Source organism: Sander lucioperca, chromosome 2, assembly GCF_008315115.2.
Source record: "Sander lucioperca isolate FBNREF2018 chromosome 2, SLUC_FBN_1.2, whole genome shotgun sequence".
Lineage (NCBI taxonomy): Eukaryota > Metazoa > Chordata > Actinopteri > Perciformes > Percidae > Sander > Sander lucioperca.
This window is the reverse complement of record NC_050174.1, coordinates 43643663-43663400: the sequence shown is the minus strand read 5'-3', so window position 1 is coordinate 43663400 and position 19738 is coordinate 43643663. Positions and strand designations below refer to the sequence as shown.

General features: G+C 41.5%; 1 protein-coding gene across 1 annotated transcript in view; it reads right to left on the bottom strand.

Annotated features, from left to right (window-relative positions):
* The window catches only part of nr6a1a (nuclear receptor subfamily 6, group A, member 1a), a 113852-nt gene that overhangs the window by 43674 nt on the left and 50440 nt on the right, over positions 1-19738 (bottom strand). The window lies entirely within an intron of this gene.

The following is a 19738-nucleotide window of genomic DNA, read 5'->3' as shown; positions in this document are numbered from 1 at the left end:
CGATGTGTGGACAATTTTCTCTCCACATGCCAGGAAGTCACAAATCAAACATAGATCTTGAATGTCCAAATGTGCATTGTAAAGGAGGATGAGAGAATCTCTGTCTTTCTGTCATGTCGGTAATGACAGGTTAGGTTGGCAGCAGGGTGTCTGCTACGCCTTCTTCAAGAAGAACTGCTGCCGAAGCCTGAGTGGCACTGGAGCCTGTCAAATTACAGTGGGATCCAAACTCGCTTCCCACTCCCTCTTCCCTCCATCTGCCAACTATCTCTTCACCGCCACTCCTCCTTCTGCTATCTTTTGTCTGTCTGTCAGTTCTAAAGTAGCACAACTCATTTTACGACTCGGAGACTCACAAAACGGAAATGTTCTTATATCAACGTGTCCAGCCGTGCCCGCGCTCCACCAACATCTGGAAGCGACATTGGATAGAAATGTGTGAGTGATGCTTTAAGAGTATTTCGGGAATTCCCTCAAAGGCAGATTCTCACAATGGCGTTTGAGTGAATCTGTCCCACGGTGCGAACACACAGGGGAGTCTGGATGTGGTGCACTCCGATAAGTATTTGATAGAATATCTAAGACTTAAGATTGCAGCCCTCAGCGCCTACTTTGGAGGTGCGGACTTCTTCGGTGTCTTTCAAGAAAAATGTTTGGGAATATTTGGACATTTAATATGTCACACTGATAAAAAGTGATGGCTCTCATAGGCCATTTTCTAAAGCGGGTAACAATGGAGGTCCCTACAGTATCGCCTCTTTAGCCCTTCCCCTCCTATATCCCTCATCCCTGCTTTGTCCATATCTAGCTCATCCCCTATTTCTCTCTCATCCAACACCCCTTATATATTCCCACCCCCACCCCTCTCTATCTCTTAACAACCCTCCCCCCTGCTGTCTTCTCTCTCTCCTCCTTTTCTGTCCAGCCCTCCTCTTCTTGCTCCAGAACTGTCAGATGGCATTAGCTCCGTTCACGCTCACGGCCTGTAGGAATAACAGCCGTGAACCTCGCCGAGCAGCGCCATTCTCCTGCTCCAGTTAGCTCTGCACTCAGCACAGGCTGTTGCGCAAATACCAATGTTATTCACGTTGTGCCCCTTTCACTTACACAACATGCCCCACTAAAGGGCAAAGCAAGGCGGACGCAAATCTCAGCGGAGAAGGTCATGGCACCGAGTAAAGATGCGCGTGTATTGTATAACTTGGTCACGGTCACTCATAATTATCAGCTCGTCCCCCACTGATTCAAGGATCGACCCACAGCTTTGCTAAGATCTGGCTCACGTGGATCAAAAATGGATCCACTTCTTATCTACTTATGGAGCCACAGGCCTGAACATTTGTTAAATATATCATGCTCAGCTTATTTCCCATGAAGTTTCAGCTGCAGGGCAAGTTGTGGTTGCTATTAAAAGCCCACTGTGACCAATAAGCTGTAAAATGTGCAGAAGTTTTCATTGTGCGTTGAAACAGGGTAAAATAATTCCAATATGGCATGCATACATGTAACAGATGCTGCATACAGGCTGCTGATTTTCATGCCAAAGCCTGATTAGTCGTTAATGTATTCCACTCTGAAAATATGTCACTATCTTTAAGAGTCTTGTATTTTCAACATCAATATATGTATTGAAATCACAAACATAGGCATTTCAGATTTCATGGTGTGCATGGCTACTGACATTGAGTAGAACACCACAAAAAAGAAGAGCCAGAGCCAGAACGAGCCAGGCCAGGCTAGCATCCCTCAGGGTGAGAAACTGAACACCTGAAACTAATCTAACCCAGTTGGAGAGGAGATTTCTACTTGTAGCTGTTGTCACTGTGTCCAGACTGATTATCTGTACATTTCATCTAATAGTTTGGGGGGTTTGAAACGTGTAGCATGGATAATTAATCTGATTTCGATTTTTTTGAAGGGCTGCGGACCCTTATAAATAGGATTTAGTAGGAATAGGAATCGTTACAAAAATTACAATATTAGGGTGAGGGTTCATCCGTGAAGAGAACACCTCTCCTAAGTGCCAGACGCCATTGAATGTGAGCATTTGCCCACTCAAGTCGGTTACGACGACAAACTGCAGTCAGGTCGAGAGAGAGAGAGAGAGAGAGAGAGAGAGAGAGAGAGAGAGAGAGAGAGAGAGAGAGAGAGAGAGAGAGAGAGAGAGGGATGAACCCTAACCCTACCCCTAACACCAGATACTGACTGGTTTTCGGACCCTCCCCGGACCCCCCCCAATACAGTAAAACTGCACATTTTAGAGTGACCTTTTATTGTGGCACACCTGTGCAATAATCATGCTGTCTAATCAGCATCTTGATATTGCCACACCTGTGAGGTGGACGGATTTTCTCGGCAAAGGAGAAGTGCTCACTAACAGATTTAGACAGATTTGTGAACAATATTTGAGAGAAATAGGCCTTTTGTGTGCATAGAAAAAGTCTTAGATCTTTGAGTTCAGCTCATGAAAAATGGGGGCAAAAACAAAAGTGTTGTGTTTATAATTCTGTTCAGTGTATAAACTAGTCCTAACAAATGTAAAAGAGGTGGTGTGAACTGTGGTTGGAGAGGAAACAACTTGATTATTAAACTATATATAAATATATAAAGTATTTGGAATGCAATAATTGATTAAGTGTGAAGGAATGTTTGCGTTTGTGAGGCAAATACGTTCTTGAAGGGGTGATCCGCATGGGCGACGCAATTATCAGTTTGACAAGCAAGCACAGATAGATTAATACAAATATGAAGAGAGTATATTTTCTCATCACCCTGTCCTCGACAAGCCCGGCATGGAAGGAAGGCTTAGAGGCTAATAATCAAAGCAGATTAGCCCTAGCTCTGATAGATGCTACGCAAGCCTGCTAATCATCTGAGTGATAACCATGAATCATCCCATCGCAGTCAGAAATGAGCAGTGTGTTTCAAATTACAATTTTGATGGAATGATCTCTGTATCAGCGGCCCATCAAAGTGCCTCTCTTTGACTTCCATTTGCCTCCTCTAGCCCGTGTCGCAGTAATTCCTCCGTGTTAATATAGTATGTGTAAGTCGGTGCATATTAAGTGCGACAAGGAAGGGTGGGTGGAAACAGTGAAGCTTCAGAGAACCGGTGTGACTGTGATCTCCGGCCTGCCTGCCTGCCCTGTGATTTAGCCTCGAAATGACAGACTTACCCCTTATTGGGCTACGGGTGGAGAGCTAATGACATGCTGCGTGGGCTAACATGACTATTAGCCCACTCTGAGCAGCAGGAACTGACAGGAACACAATTCTGTCATTACGCCCTGAGGAGACCTCTAATCAGGAAGGCAGGGATACTAGGAGAGGCCAGTCGCACTGTTTTCGGTGTGGAGACAAAGAGGTAACTGCCTGGCTCTGTCTTACCTCAACCGTTAGGAGGGCCTGCAGGCTCAGGAAATAATTTCCAAAAGATTTAAACCTTAAGTACGCATTGTTGTTTTTACATGCCAAAGAGCAATAACAAGTGGCAAGAATAACTCACCTAGTTGTTGCTACTTGCAAAGTAAGTGCAATGAGCATGGTGGTACATATGTTTTCCAACCAACTCTTTGCTGCTACAGCCTCACTTGGCCTGGATGACCAGTAGCTTACCATGGCTAATGCTAGCTAAATGTAGATAATGCTGTGTCACTGACATCACACCATTCATCATTTCTGGTAAAAAAAAAACTCACCAAGGTCACACATGTCGCCTCCAAAATGATCAGCTCCCCTACACCCAACATCTCAGACCTGAACGATGGAGCCATCACACACCTTGCCCTCACCATCACTGCCAATGACACCAATCACCCTCTATATCTACACCATCATATAGCCACCGTCTGGCCACAGATATAGGACTCTGAGGTGTAGAAGGACTCACTTTGGCATGGTGTCGTCGTTGTCAATGTGCTTGTTTCTATGTGTCTATATACCTGTCTTTATGTTATCTGTTGATGTATTTGTCTGTATATATTGCCACGTGCATGAAACCGACTGAAACAAAAATGGGACAATAAATATCTATCTAGCTATCTGTCTATCAATCCATCTACAGAGTCAGTTCAAAGACTTTATTTTACTTGATTAATCAATTAGTGGTTTGGTCTATAAAATGTCAGAAAAGGGAAACATGTTGATTAGGGTTTCCCAAAGCCCAAGATGACATACTTACAATTATTTTTTGTTTTATTTGTGCACAACTCAAAGATATTTACTGTCACAGAGTAGTGAAGAAAGTAGAACATATTCACATAGAAGTTGGAATCAGAGAATTTTGTACTTTTTTTCATAAAATAATTGTCTCAATTACTTCATGTCCTATGGTCATGTGACAAGGTCCAGGAATTTTGGACCGGGATACATGATAACCTATGTCTGATTGCAGGGTTCCAGGTTCCATTCAACCCAAAACTATTTGCTCTGGGAAATGGGCCAATCCTAAGCGGGATGGATAAGCACATAAGAACCTGGGTCAAAACTGGTTTAATGATAGCCAGACAGATTCTTCTAAGAGGATGGCGGAATGAAGGGGTGCCTTGTGAGATGGCTAGAATGGCAGTGTTTGAAAAAAAAAAAAAAAAAGTCATATAAATGGTTTGCAATATTGAATGTCTACATTAGAAAATGGGGAAAGTACTTTTCTGGAAGGCTCCTAAGAAGCCATTTGCTGTGGAGAAGTGTATGCTATGCGCTTATGGTGTTATCACATATACATCATGTTTATTTGGTTTACAGTTTTTTGTCTATTTGGTTATTAGTTTATTGCATTGTGTACCTAAGTTGACAACCAAGGCCTACTGCATGTGTGGTGATGATGTGTGAGGGGGTTCAGGATGGTATGTTCATGTTGTAAACTGTATGCTTTGTATGTTGTTTAAAGCAATAAAAAAAAAAAAAATTGGAATCACTAAAAAAAATGACTCAAATTGATTGATTAGTTCACAATTATATCAATAGTTGACAACTAATTGATTAAAGTGACTATATATAACTTTTAAATGTTTCTGAAACTGTTAAATTTTCCATCTGATGATCATAAATGACCTGTAACAGCAAACGAGACTAACAGTAAAAAGAACGCTATTTTTATATTGTTGTTATTAATGCCTCTGCCCGGGTCTGATTTTTCCCGCAAAGGCACAGAATGATTTGCAGCAGGTAGACCGCACTACAGTAACCCATTCTGATGGGTCACAGATTCCGTTGTGTAACACCGGAAATGTCTGTTAGTGTATCCAGCCGGGTAAAAGGTAGCAGGAGATTTCTTTATATAGGCCGAATTGTATTTTATTTTTGTTTTAGAAGTGATCTACTGTAGTTATGCCTAATACTGGGGCAAGGCCATCACAGAAAAGCAGGAAATTAAACAAAGAACAACTAAAAGCTAAAAAGGGGAAAGTGACAGACGACGGGCGACAACCCGAGTCAAACTTGGTCAGGCTTTCAAGAGATGGAGACTATTATTGGATTGTAAATAATTCAAAAACGTCACTGAAGTGACCCTAAGGTATTTAATATGTCTATTTCATTCATAAAATAACTTAACGATGTGCGTTGTGGTTGTACATCAGTAGCTTACATTAAATTACGTCCCCTTCGATCTATTTTCTTGTGTAAAGCGTGCTTGGGTTTCATGAAATGCGCTATATTAATCTAAGTTAGTTACTACAACAAACTCTTAATACATACGTAAACAATTGATCAATTATCAAAATGGTTGCCAATGTTATTTCAAATGACTAAATGATCAATGGTCTAATTGTTTCAGCTGTAGCCAACTGACTATTTTTTTTTTTTTTTTTTTTTACCCTTTATTGAGAAATGAAATTCAACCAACCATCACCTTCGATTTTCTTTTTGCGACTGGTGAATTGCTACTCAGTGATACTGAATTTAGCAATATAATTGTACATCTTCTGCTAGCTTCACTGCTACCTCTATGAGGCCCTGTCCCCCCAACCCTGCCTACTTCACATTATAGTGTCTGTTTTAAAACATACTACACATGTTTTATGGCTTTGTACTGCCAACATCTGTGGATTTGCTTCATTTGATCAATATGGTGTTTTAGCAATGGCCAGTTGGAACACCCATGTATTACATTACGTCTGTATATGAGCATCAATCCAATTTCACCACATACCTGACACTGTGTGGAATTTCCTAATGCAGTAAACCCCACTCATCTTACACTTCAAGAGGATTAAAGCAAACACTGAGAAATATCAGCAAACAGCACTGAAGCAGGTTTGTCCACGAACATTCCTCCCTGCAGTAGATGGAACGCAGGAATGTGACAGGCCCCCATGCTGTAGCCCACAGACTGTATCACGGTGTTAATCATACATTATAATCAGTACCCAGGCACATACCTACTTATCTGGGTAAGGTTGTGACGATATAGAAAGAGCCTGAAAAATTACCTGGACTTCACTCACCCGTTTTAAATGAGATCGCTCTGCCCTAGTGAACGTTGGATATTTTAGTATTTATTTTACCAAGCATTTCCTTTTTATGAAAAACACTCAGCAAAATGTGTTCATAGGGGTGCGAGAGTACTACACAGGCCTAAAACTGAGACCGAGCCTGTCCTTGTGTCTTTAAGACCCAACCAGCCTGAATGGTACTGCCAAATTTGAGTTTCAAACCGAAGACGAAGCTATATTTTTACAATTAACGCAATGCATTGGCTACACCATCTATTTTGTTCTTGCCACTGGGCATTGGACGAATTTGGTCATTTAAAAAAAGGAAACAAAGACCGCAATGTGCTTGGTAAACTGACAGTTTGCCCACTACTTCCAGGACTACACCACTAGTACAAAGTAATAGAAGTAGTAGCAGCAGTAGTAGCATTAATGCTGGTAGAAGTAGTAGAAAAACATCACACTACAGCATTTCAATCTAATGAGGATTTAGTTATCTTGAAGGATAACCATCAAACACCACTACATAAGATCAAAACTCAGAGTATTCCACTTACCTAGATTACTTTCATTGATTGCATCTGTGAAAACAGAAGACAAAAAAACGTATTAATACACATTATCAATAGAGATGGAATGTCAGGATGTATCCATGCAGTGAGGTTCAAGCCTTAATGTTATGTCTATGTGCTAAGTCTGGGCATTCGGCCTGACTTGCTGAGGCCTGCACTACAGGAAGGAAGAGGTAATGGAGCAGGCAAGTCAGTGTCAGGTAGAGGGTTCCAGTACAACAATGTTCCAGAGTTCATTTACAACATCCTGAAATATACATTTTTACAAATATCAGATTATTTGTTTGTACTTTGGAAGTCTTATCTGGAAAAGAAGCATGTACATTGGAGTTATCTACAGTATCACAATGTTTCTGAGTTACAACTAACAAGATTAGGTGACCCCGAATTCATGGGAGTAGATGGGAGATGTCTCTACCAATGCTTTCAACCACATTTCACAGTCTTCCTCGGTAGATGGAGTTTGCTCCGAAAAAGTTTTTTTGTCAAACCAGGGTTGCACAATTTATCAACAATCCTCTCCTCCAACCGGAGGCAGCTGTCACAGCCAGGTTGGAAGGTGAGTACTGTCATGATGTAAGGAAAGGGAATGGTCCCAAGAGCTCCATAAAGGGAGCCCACAGCAATGAAGTAGATTGACAGCAATTACAGCTGGGCCTCCATAGGACTGCCATGATGCAGACAGGCCGAAAACTTTTGCCTGATAACTAAAAGCTTTTACCCAGTAAAACATTTAGGTAAAACCACAAGGATCTAAAAAATGTATTTTTAACTATGGGTTAAAGCTGGATAAAACGGCAATTTATGACAGAGCTTCTGCCTAACATAGACCACATCGACGCCACGCATGTGCTCTTAGTATTAGTAATTATTCTACAATTAAGACAATGTAGTACTACCACCACCTGGGGCCAACAAAATAACAAAATAACGAAAACTAGGAGGGAAAAAACATTATCGTTAACTGAAATAAAAATAAAAACGAGGTATTACAAAAAAAACGATAACTAAACTAAAACTGTAATGTCTGTTTGCAAAACTAAAATTATCGCGCAAATGTCCTTAGTTTTCATCTTTGTCAATGTCTTTCATAAAAAAAATAACGTTATATCTTTCAGAGTTGACATTTCCGACCATAGACCTGTTTTATACAGTCTATGCCATAGACATAAATAGTTTGACTAGAAACCCAGAAATTCTGACATTCCATGTCAAATTAAACACAACATAGTCCATCCCCACCGAACGTCGGAAGAAAGCGGCAGAGTCCTATTTGATTGTGATTGTGTTAGATAAAGGCAAGTGCCTTGCAGTGGAAGGTGGTAAAACATGTGGACAATTTATTAAAAGGGGAAAATTCCACAATTTTGAAAGGACTTTTGAGAAGCGCACACAAGGAGGCTAACCTAGCTTACCTTAACAAGGTAAAGGAGAAAGAGGGTTGAGAACGCAGGAACACCACAAGCGGGAGGAAGCGTTGGTTATTATGTGTATTGATACTGGGTTGTCTACAAAACTGTGTGAGTCAACTGACTTCAAAAAGTTCGCCACTTTACTCGAACCAAAGTTTAAAACACCTGTTCATGTATGTCTTCTTTAGTCTGTTGGCGATTTAGTTTTTTTACTGGCACATGTCACTTACACATTTTGCACTTACTGCGGCGTCTTGTGTAGATCGTTTACATATTTATGACCATATGTACATTTTATGTACTGGTGTTATTGTTGAATACATTGTGAATACATATTTCTAAAATTGTATGATGTTGTTGTTGAGTTATTATTACACAATACTTTTTCTGACCTTTTTTTTTTTAATCTTGCCCCTGACAAATAACCCATATTACAAAAAAAGACTAAAACTAACACTAAAACTAATAATAACTAAACTAAAACTAAGCATTTTCAAAAAATAAAAACTAAACCAGCAAACCCGCTTTAAAAACTAATTAAAACTAAACTGAATTTGAAAACAAAAATTCAAAACGAAATACAAATAAAAACTAATGAAAAATGCAAAACTGTAATAACCTTTGCTGGGGCTGAACAATGAATCAGAATTTTATCGAAATCGCAATATGGACTAGTGTAAAATTCCAAACTCAAGATAATATGTTTAAAAATATACCCATTCTGAAATAAGTATTATGGTTTACTGATGAAAACAAATCGTATTCAACAGAATTGAGAAAAAAAATCTTTGTTTTGACTTTGTTTGGACAGATCCTCGCAAAATATCACACCATGATCATTTCAATATATTTTTCAATAAAATAAGAATAATCATGCAAAAATGATCATTCCCTCCAACATCATGAATCGTATCGCAATTTCAATATCAGTCAAAAATAATTGCAGTTAAATCGTTCAGCCCTACCCCCACCCCCCAAAACATCATCATACAATGCATGGTAAACCATTATTCATTATATAAAAAAATAATTCATGTCAAACATAGCAACAGGGCATGTGTGAATATAACACTGTTTAATAGTTGTCTTAAAAACTGCACATAACAGCCTCGGTTGACTTATCCGATTATTCTAAAGGCTACCCAACCCCTGCCCTCCTCATCAGCAGCTTAAAATAAAAATGCTCCTGACATGCTCACACTGAGCGCCGAGAGCGAGGCAGCCTTACGAGGCAGAAATGGTGACATCACCCGAACAACAGCTAAACAAAATAGGCCACAGCTGTTTGGTTCTTTAGGCTCCAAATTAGACTCAATATGTCACACAGCATCACATCACACGGAGGACTGTAGAAATAAGCACTGAGCCGTCTCCATAGGACTGAGCCGCTGCTATCTCTTTCAGTTTGCTTACTTTCTCTGTTTCGGTTTTCAGACATACAGATACAGAGCTCATGCTAATTTGCACTAGATGAGGAATGAGCAACGGAGGGTGTATTGGTGGGGAATGGATGAATTATGGAAGGATTTAAATAATAAATAGGCCCTCTTCAACCAGATGAGAGTCTTGAAAGTGGGGGGGGTATTCAGGGAGGTAGTGGGACACTTTGTGGAAGCCATAGAGTCTCTAAAGAGATCTGGGGCATATGAATAATACCTTACTGGGTCCATTATCGCTCATCAAAGCATCAAATGAATTATTCTGTGGGGGCCCTTGTGAATGTGCATACAGTGCTGCTATAGTTCCACTTCAACAATAAAACAGAAGGATGGATCGTAGCTATATATGCACACATATGGAAGCAGAGATAGAAACACCTGGGAGAAATCAGTTAGCTGTCAGCATGAAGACATTAAGCCAATATAAAACAGTTCATGAAGCCTTTAAAAAGGTGCAGCCACGGTATTTAGGCCACATGGCAAAGTAAACAGTAAACATGATTCTTACATTTACCCTCTAAGATAAACTGTAAGCAATAAACTGTCAGCAATAAACTTTAAGCGATAAACTGTAAGCAATCCTGGAAGGGACCGGACAAGCCAATCCAGAGACACAAGGGATAAAAGAAATGGGGAAGGGAAAGGGTGGGGGATCAGTAGTGAAAAGGGAGTGTCCCCCCCCCCTCATAAGTGTTGTTTCTCAGACCTCCACTTAAGAGACCATGGTCTAAAAATACCCCAGTCAAGCTGGGTGGGAAGGCTTCCCCAAAAACCAAACTCAATTTTTCACCAGCAGCATGTGGAGAGTATCCGAGAAAGACTATCTGACTAAACGAGTTAGAGTTAAAGACCGCCTCCTCTAGTCCGAGTCTTTGATTCCTGCCACACAAGGCAGACCAACATACAAAAATCTAAATCCAATTATTTTCATAAATACCTGTGCTGAATGTGAGTCAAAACACATACAATAGAGTGACCAGGTAACCAAGAAAATATATTATCTGAAACCAAAGATTGTCTGGCCCTGCTCACCCTTCTGTTGATTTTCCAAGCTTTTTGAAATGTTGCACAAAAGAGAGAGCAGTTTTAATGTACTAGAGTTTTATATTGCCCAACACATTTCTTCAGAAATTCCATCAATGTGTGTTCACTGTTGCTACAAGGTAAGAAGAGGAACCATGTAATGCCATGTTTTGTGCTACCCAAGCTTGCAATTTACCTGCTCAGTAACTGGCATAGCAAAGGAGACAACAAAAAAAAAAAAACTGTTGGAAAGTTAGAATTCACAAGTTCTTTTGACTTTGCAACAACGCTATTGACAATAATACCTCTAGACACAAAGCATACATGATTTTGCCAGCACATGGACAGCAGAACTACCTTGTTGTAACTTATCTTGTTGTTTTGGTTCAAAGTTGACACTAAATCAAAATTCTATTGGGCTCCACTTAGGACTGGGCAATATGGCCAAAATCTTCTATCCCGATAGTCGTCATTTCATATCTCAATAATGAGATATATATATATATATATATATATATATATATATATATATATATATATATATATACAATATACCATGTTTTTTTGGTAAACCAACAAATAAATAGTCCATATAAAAAATAACCACATGATAAAGCCTATCTTGGAGACTCCTGTGTGAATTAAAACTTGACAGTACTTGAGTATTGTCTCATTTTATGAAGAACTTTAGCATTAACATGACGTGGAAGGATCAGAATGTAAAGCATCGTCCAAATGACATAAATATTACTGTAACGCCACTGGTTTTTGTCGACATTGCTAAAGAAATGATATAGAAAAACATATGATAGACATTTACATATCAATATAGCCAAGCCCTAGTTCCACTAGCATTTTACTAACAAGTGGAATTACTTTGTGGATGCACCTGACTCAGAAAGGTTGGATGTTTTACTAATAACTTACTCTAATAGAAAGGAGGTTTCTTTTTTCTAACACAGATAATAAATCAGATTACTACAGAAAGGCAACAATAACTACATTACTTAAATGTGATGTAAATGTAGTGATAGTCTGGTTTGCTATTTCATGCAAACATGCACTGCAAACTGATGAGCTAACCCACAGATTTATGGCTACCTTCCAGAACACAGTTTAAAATCCCACACCAATGAACATATAAGCATATGGAAATCTGTGATTACAATTCAATTAATGATTTATTCAGCATTCTTGTTTTTTGTGTGGCCTAGATTGCAATGATCTTTGATGTCAAAGAAGACTGAGACAAAGCAGACCAACTGTAGAAGCAGTATGTGTCACGACGTGTTGAGACACCTCCAGCAGCTCTGCACTGTTTGTGTTTGGTCTAAAGCTGCAACAGGATCTGAGGCCCAGGCCGAGGATGTCACTCCTCACCGGGTCCCCTGAGATGGCCTCCCACCCTGCAGTTCTCAAGCCCCTGAGGAACCCTGAGATGGGGGGAGGGGGACTGGGAGTGGAAGGGTCACGTCAGTGACGTTTCTGCTCACCCTCCCATTACCCCCGTTGGCCCTGTCCGTGACACACAACCCGAGAAGCCACAGCACTCAAAGTGAAGGTTAAAGAGTTGAGGAGGACACACTGAGACGGCCTGATCAAAGACCAGCAGCACCTTCCTTCCTTTCTTCTCTGGAAATCTGAGCCCTACTACTTTTGTTTTCCTGTTTTAACAATCAATGAAGTCTTTTCTTCTAGTGCAAAACCATCATTTTGCATTACATCTGGATTAGTCTATATCCACGACCTTCCACTTCCGGGCTTGCCCCGTTGTCGCTGGAGATTCCGCCGTATGTCCTTATTTTCGGCCGGATGTCCACTACCTTGCGCCTTCTTTGTGTTGGAATTTTAAATTCCGGTCGAGTTAACTGCTCCTCAAATCTCTGCAGGGTAAATCCAGACAGCTAGCTAGACTATCTGTCCAATCTGAGTTTTCTGTTGCACGACAAAAAACTTTTGAACGTGTTCGACCAAAACAAGTTTCTTCCCGAGGCTATTTTGCAGCGGCACCGTTGCGCCGTCCGGCACTTAGCGCCACCCATGACAACTGTGACTGGTTTAAAGAAATGCCAATAAACCAGAGCAGATTTTTCTCCCATCGCGGAATGCTGTGTGGACTAGCCAGTGGACTGGCAATGCGAGACTAAATCTGGATTAAACCTGATTGTTATACAGTTCTATGAATTCAACAATAACTTAAATCAATAACTTATTTCACCAGTAAATTGCTGTTAAGCTACAAAAAGAACCACTAAATGGCAATAGGGTAATTTACAATAACTTTGAATGCACTACAAGGCTTACGCGTTGCAAGTGAACGCAACATAATGTCCCATCTGTGTTGTTTCTCCGATGACAGTGGCCATAGTGCAGCTAGTCTGTGTCTTTAGCTGCAGGCGGTTGTACGTCTCGGTGTTGGAATCCTTTGGACCCTTTAGCTGTCAGCATTTTGACTGTGTTTAAGCCATGCAGCTACAAGCTAAAGGTAGGATAACATTACCGGCTGCCAAGTGCAGTGTTAACTAGCATCACATGCAGCGATGCTTCTGTTGCCTGTAAAGTCCGTTTCGGAGCATCAGAGAGCAGCGCAGGCATTTAAACGGCATCGAAATCCGCGTTGCTACTCGGCCCGGTAGATACCGGTCCTTTAGGCACCGGTGCCATATGAGCACTGGTTTCCGGTACCCAAACCAATGGAATATACAGTTATTTTATTTATTTGGGTGGGGTCCCGCGGCCCTTAGTTTGAGAGAGGCTGGTCTAGACCTACTCTATTGATAACTTCTCATGATTTGACACCAAACTAAATTTAATTGAATTTAAACAATCAAACCATTCAGAGCTGAATTAAATGATGTTTGGGAGAACAAATATGAAAAGAGACAAGAAATGACTGGGATTCCCCTATTCAAAGTTCAATACCCCATCATTTACAGAAAGTATAATCCATATTCCACATATTTTTACCTATTTATCCAAGCCATCCAATGCACCTTGTTATTTTAGTAGCTGTGGCTTTTCCACAACACATTTGTGAATGACAGTGCTGAAATAAGGGGAAATATTTTTTTTCCACTTAGCAGTTTGTGAGTGTTTCATCTTATTGCTCAAATGAAGGCTTTTAATGCCGCAGCATTCATAACCCGTAGCTCTTATCATGGCTCCCTCCAACATTTGATGGAATTTGCCATTGCACAATGGTTGGAAAATACACTTCAAAGGCAAGACGCATCTAATCTCCTCCACTCTGCACATTGCAAATTTGCTGTGATAATAAGATCCTGCTTTCCCAAGCGTTCTTAGGGATCTGAACCAAGGATGAGAATTTATCTCCCTCTCTCTCTCTCTCTCTCTCTCTCTCGCTCTCTCTCTCCCTCTCCGTTTCTTTCTATCTCGCTCTATCCCAGTGTGGCATTGCGCAGGTTGGGGGGTTGTGCTGCAGTTTCAGAGAATCTCCGCAACAGCAGTACTGCATACTGTATCTGTGGAAATCATCCCATCCTTATGTAAAAGCCCTATTTTACACTTTTATTCTACACACACACCACAAGAGAGAGACACGACTGACAGCACAGCACAGTGACCTAGTTTTAACGTGGCCCAGAAAGATCAAGCATGACTCCCTCAGAACTGCTTTGGGCACACAAACCTGGTTCAGTGCATTCAGTCAGGCCAGTGCACATGGGCGAGCGGCCAACCTAGCAATCACACAGCAACAGAAGGCCGTCGTTGCTTTAACTACAGCTTGCAATGCAGAAACGTACCGCTGAGATCCCAAACCGCACCGCATCCTCGCCAAAGTCAGAAGACAAGTGGAACTGCAAAAAATGAAGGAAGGAAGGCAGGCAGGAAGCCCTGCAGGTAGAGCTATGTGTTGTGTTTAGTCTGGCAGAGGGCAGGTTGAGGACAGGCTTGTCATCGTAGGCACAGCTGCAGGACATGCTGCAACAACACCCCCCCCCCCCAACACATACACACACACACACACACACACACACAACTCGACTCCCAGCGCTCTACATACACCACTCCACCCCCTCCAGGTTATCTGTACACATGGAGAAGGTTATGGATGGAGATGCAATCACAGAGAGCGCATTAGCACAACAAAGAGGTGTTTTAGAGAAAGGCCCGCCAGCATAATTAGCTGATCCCTTACCAAGATGCTGTGTTCGATACAGAACAACATGCTAATGTTAAGACGTAGTGTTGTAGTGTTTAGGGAGGAGATGCAATTTGAGCCATGGCCATACAAGAGAAACACTGTGAAATTGTGGCTTTCATCAAGTAACTCATAACTTTAAAACTTTTATTCTTTGAAAAGGAACTGTGCAACATTTAGGGAAACGTTTTGCCTTGAATCAGGTGAGAAGATCGCAGTGTACAACCTATAGATAAGGCCAGGATGCTTTAGCCTAGCTTAGCACAAAGACTGGATGCTGGGGTAAACTGCTAGCCTCCATGGTAACCATCAAACATGTCAAAATACGCAAGCTAACAACAGAAAAGCTACAGCAAATCAATATCTAGCTTGATTAATAAATAAATATATAAACATATTCAAGATGACGGCGTGTGCGGACGCAGCACCCTCTGTCCCGCTATCGCTGTGTTTTCTTTTCTTTCCAACTCTTATTTTGACTTTTCTTTGTGTTTTTCTACGCCTAAACAAAAGTACAGCCGTCAATTTTTTGATACATATGGCGTTTTTCCATTACATGGTACCTGCTCGACTCGCCTCGCCTCTACTCTACTCTACTCGCCTCGCCTCAACTCGGCACACTGTGCGTCCGTTTTCCATTGCAGATTTTAGTACCGCCTCAGCGTGGCTGGTCGTATGCCGGCTCCACGCACACACCAGCGCACAAGTATAAACATCAGGCCACTTGAGCTTGTTTTACAGTTCTGTGGAGGCTCCACGCAGAGCTTTCGCCGTAGCCTATGTAATATGTGGCCTGATGTATACATTTGTCAGCTGGTGTGTGCGTCGAGCCAGCATGTGTGTGTGTATGTAGGATACAGCGAAAGCTCTGCCTGGAGCCTCAGCAGAACTGAAACAAGCGGCGCCGCAGTAAACCGCCGTGACCTAACACAGAACGTGGAAGGTGTGTTGTTGTTGCCACAGCCAGAAGACACATTTTGTTTCAGAAGAAGCTGGAGGCAGCAACAAAAAACACAGCTGGCTAAACTGTTTAAAAATAGCGGGTTTGTTCAGGACACCCCCGTCTGTCGCTTTCACGTCATCTTTTCGGCTCGCCTCAGCTCGCTTGGAACCTCGACTGAGGAGGTACTAAAAAAAGTACCTGTTAGCAGGTACCAGGTACTTTTTTTTCGTAATGGAAAACCAAAAAAGGCGAGTAGAGTCGAGGCGAGTCGAGCAGGTACCATGTAATGGAAAAGCGCCATTAGAGGCAATTCGGTCGGTTCTTAAAGCAGCCATATTATGCTCATTTTCAGGTTCATAATTGTATTTTAAGGTTGTACCAGAATAGGTTTACATGGTTTAATTTTCAAAAAACACCATATTTTTGTTGTACTGCACCGCTCTCTCTCACTGCTGCAGATCCTCTTTTCAGCTGGTCTCTGTTTTAGCTACAGAGTGAGACCTCTTTTCTTCTTCTTCTTCTGTACTATCTTTGATTGCACTGCACATGCCCAGTAGCTCAGATGTGGATCATGTCAGCTAGCTAGCTCCATAGACAGTAAAAGAAAGGCTGTTTCTACAACTTCGGTCAGTTACAAGGCAGGATTAGCTGGGAGACTTCTAAATGAGGGCGCACATGGAAATAGTTCTTTTGTAGATTATGGTGAACTTGTGTGTGTGTGTTGTAGCAGTGCTTTGCTATTGAGAACGAGGTAGCATGCTAGCGTTAGCATGCTAGCGTTAGCCATAGCGTTAGCATGCTAACGCTACGAGCTAATGGTTGCGGTCAGCCTGCTCGTTTCGGCTTGTGACGTCACAAGCCGTGCTGATTTTGAACAGCTCACCCAGAGACTGAAGGCAGGACACATTCAGAAACCGTATCTCACTCTAAACAGCATTGATGGATTTTTTTCAAAGTTTGTATGTGTGTGGAAGCACCAGAGACACAACATAACACCCCAAATCCCAGAAAAAGTGATTTTTTCATAATATGGGCACTTTAAAAAGTATTGAATTTGGTACCCAGCCCTAATCATACCTGACAGCAAGACATCCGGTCCTTGGACAAAGGTCTGCTCACCACTCCCCCACACCAACCTGCAGAAATTCGTAATGCCACATCCACGAACATATTCAAAAAACTTCAAACGCCCCCATGTTCACCACAGAATACGGACTAAATCCTGTATTTCCCAGCAAACATTACCAGTGGTTGAATGTAACTAAATAAATTTACTCAAGTACTGTACTTAAGTACAAATGTTAAGGGACTTGTACTTTACTAGAGTCTTTTCATGACACTTTCTACTTCTACTCCACTACATTTCAGAGAGAAATATTGTACTTTTTACTCCACTACATTCATCTGACAGCTTCGGTTACTTTACACATTAAGATTTCTTCACACAAAACAAATGTAGTTTATAAAATCGGATGTTTTATTATAAATGAAACTAGCCAACAATATAACGGCCTACAAGTCCAGCTGAAATGATTAGACCATTAAACATACAATGTTTTCTTTACTTTTAATATTTTAAATACATTTTCTTGATGATACATACTTTTACTGAAGTAACATTTTCAATGTAGGACTTTTACTTGTAACAGAGTAGTTTTACAGTGTGGTATTAGTACTCTGACTTAAAGTAAGTAAAGGATCTGAATACTTCTTCCACCATGGAACATTACCACCACTAACCTATTTATGTACAGTATTTCTTTTGTTTATTCTGTCTGTGCTACTTGTTCTGCCTTCATATAAAAGCACCCTTGGGTCCCTTGAAAGGCGCTATAAAAATCCAAGCTATTATTGTTATTAAAAAAAGAAAGATCAACAAATATGCATTTGTGATTGGCTCTACATGAAGCGAATGATGATGTGCTTCAAGTGAGTAAAAGTAAAAGTTCTTCAGATGGCGAGGGAAATGGACCAACACATTCTCACTCCCATGGCGTCGTGCCGCGACTCTTGGTCAGGGGCCTTTGGCGTTTGTTATTGACACAAAAAGTCTCCTTTAGCTTCATATTTAGACACGCTTAGTCGGGACTCTTGGCGTCACTTTTTGACGCTGTGGGTCGGGACTTTTGGGGTCACTATATGCCGCTTTTAGGACTCACGTCCAGCCCTTCGGCGTCGTATTTAGACGCGCTTGATCGGGACTATTGGCGTCACTTTTTGATGTTGTGGGTCCCGGCTTTTAGCGTCACTTTTTGACGCCCATGGGTCGGGCCGTACAATTAACTGACATGCGGCACAACAACGGGACAGCTGGGCTCATGTTTGGGGGTTCTAAAATGTACGTTTCAGTGACACGCGGGAAAAGAACTGGACTCGAACTCCAGTCTCCAGGGTGAAAGTGCTGTGTTGTTTGACCCATCCACCACCCCAAGCTGGCCAATCTTCGGTCTTTCATACTACTCGCTACCGTTGCCGCTCTTTATACTACGTCGTCTTACAAAACACATTCACGCTCCCATCGAGTCAAATACGGACGCTTGGTCAGGTGCCTTGGCGTTTGTTATTGATGCTAAAAGTCTCCTTTGGCATCATATTTAGACGCGCTTGGTCGGGACTCTTGGCGTAACTTTTTGACGCTCTGGGTTGGGACGTACGTTTAACTGGCACGCGGCACAAAAACAGGACAGGTTTAGAAAAAGATGGGTGGGGTTACAGAATCTACATTTCAGTGACACGCAGGACAAGAATGGGACACAAACCCCGGTCTCCACGGTGAAAGTCCTGTTGTTTGACCCATCCACCACCCCAACCAACCTCCTTAGGGAGATCTTCGGTCTGTCATACTACTCGCTATCGTTGTCTCTCTTAATACTACGTCATCTTAAAGCGCCACGGTCGAGCTGCTGCTCTGCCCGGTGCGTTCCATACAGGTAAAGGGTGATTTTTGCGTCGGTATCTGACATTGAGAGCCACTGACCAAGCGTCTGTATTTTACGACTTTGCTTTAATATCACCTCAGTGTAAGTGGAGGCTATCTGTATTTTGTTAAGGCCAAACAAAAGGCCTGTGTGGCAGCATGTTGCTGAGCATGGAGCGCTGCATGTTATCCAGGTCACAGTGATCTAATCAGGTGTGAATGAAAACACTTGGCAGAGCTCCAGGCATCGATGTGCCGTCATCACTCAGGGGGAAGGGAAACACACACATATTTTTATCTTACTAGAGTTGTGAGGACAATGGATATCGTAATATGACGTGTTATATTTTCCTGGTTTTAAAGGCTGCATTAGAGTAAAGTGATGTCATTTTCTGAACTTTCCAGACTGTTCTCGCTGTTCTATTAGAACTTATTAGCAATAGCCCAGTCCAAGGAGTTGGGTTGGGAACCGGTGGGTCGCTGGTTCAAGTCCCCCGTTGTGAAAGCACCAATTGTCAACTCTACATGTCGTCGCAATATCGGCATCGATGTATTTAGTCAAAAAATATCATACCATTTGATTTTCTCCATATCGCCCAGCCCTTTGTGTGAGTAATGGGGGAACTTTAAATGACAACTTTATCAAAGAATAAGAAACAAAATTACAAATCCGATCACAAATTAAATTCCAATTCAGCACATTTGGTACGGACGATTCATGGTGAGTTTAACCAAGCTAAGCATCCTACATCAGGGATGCAACTAATGGTTATTTCCATCATTGATCAGTTAATCAACTAATTGTTTGGTCTGTAAAAGCTTTAAAAAAAAAACAT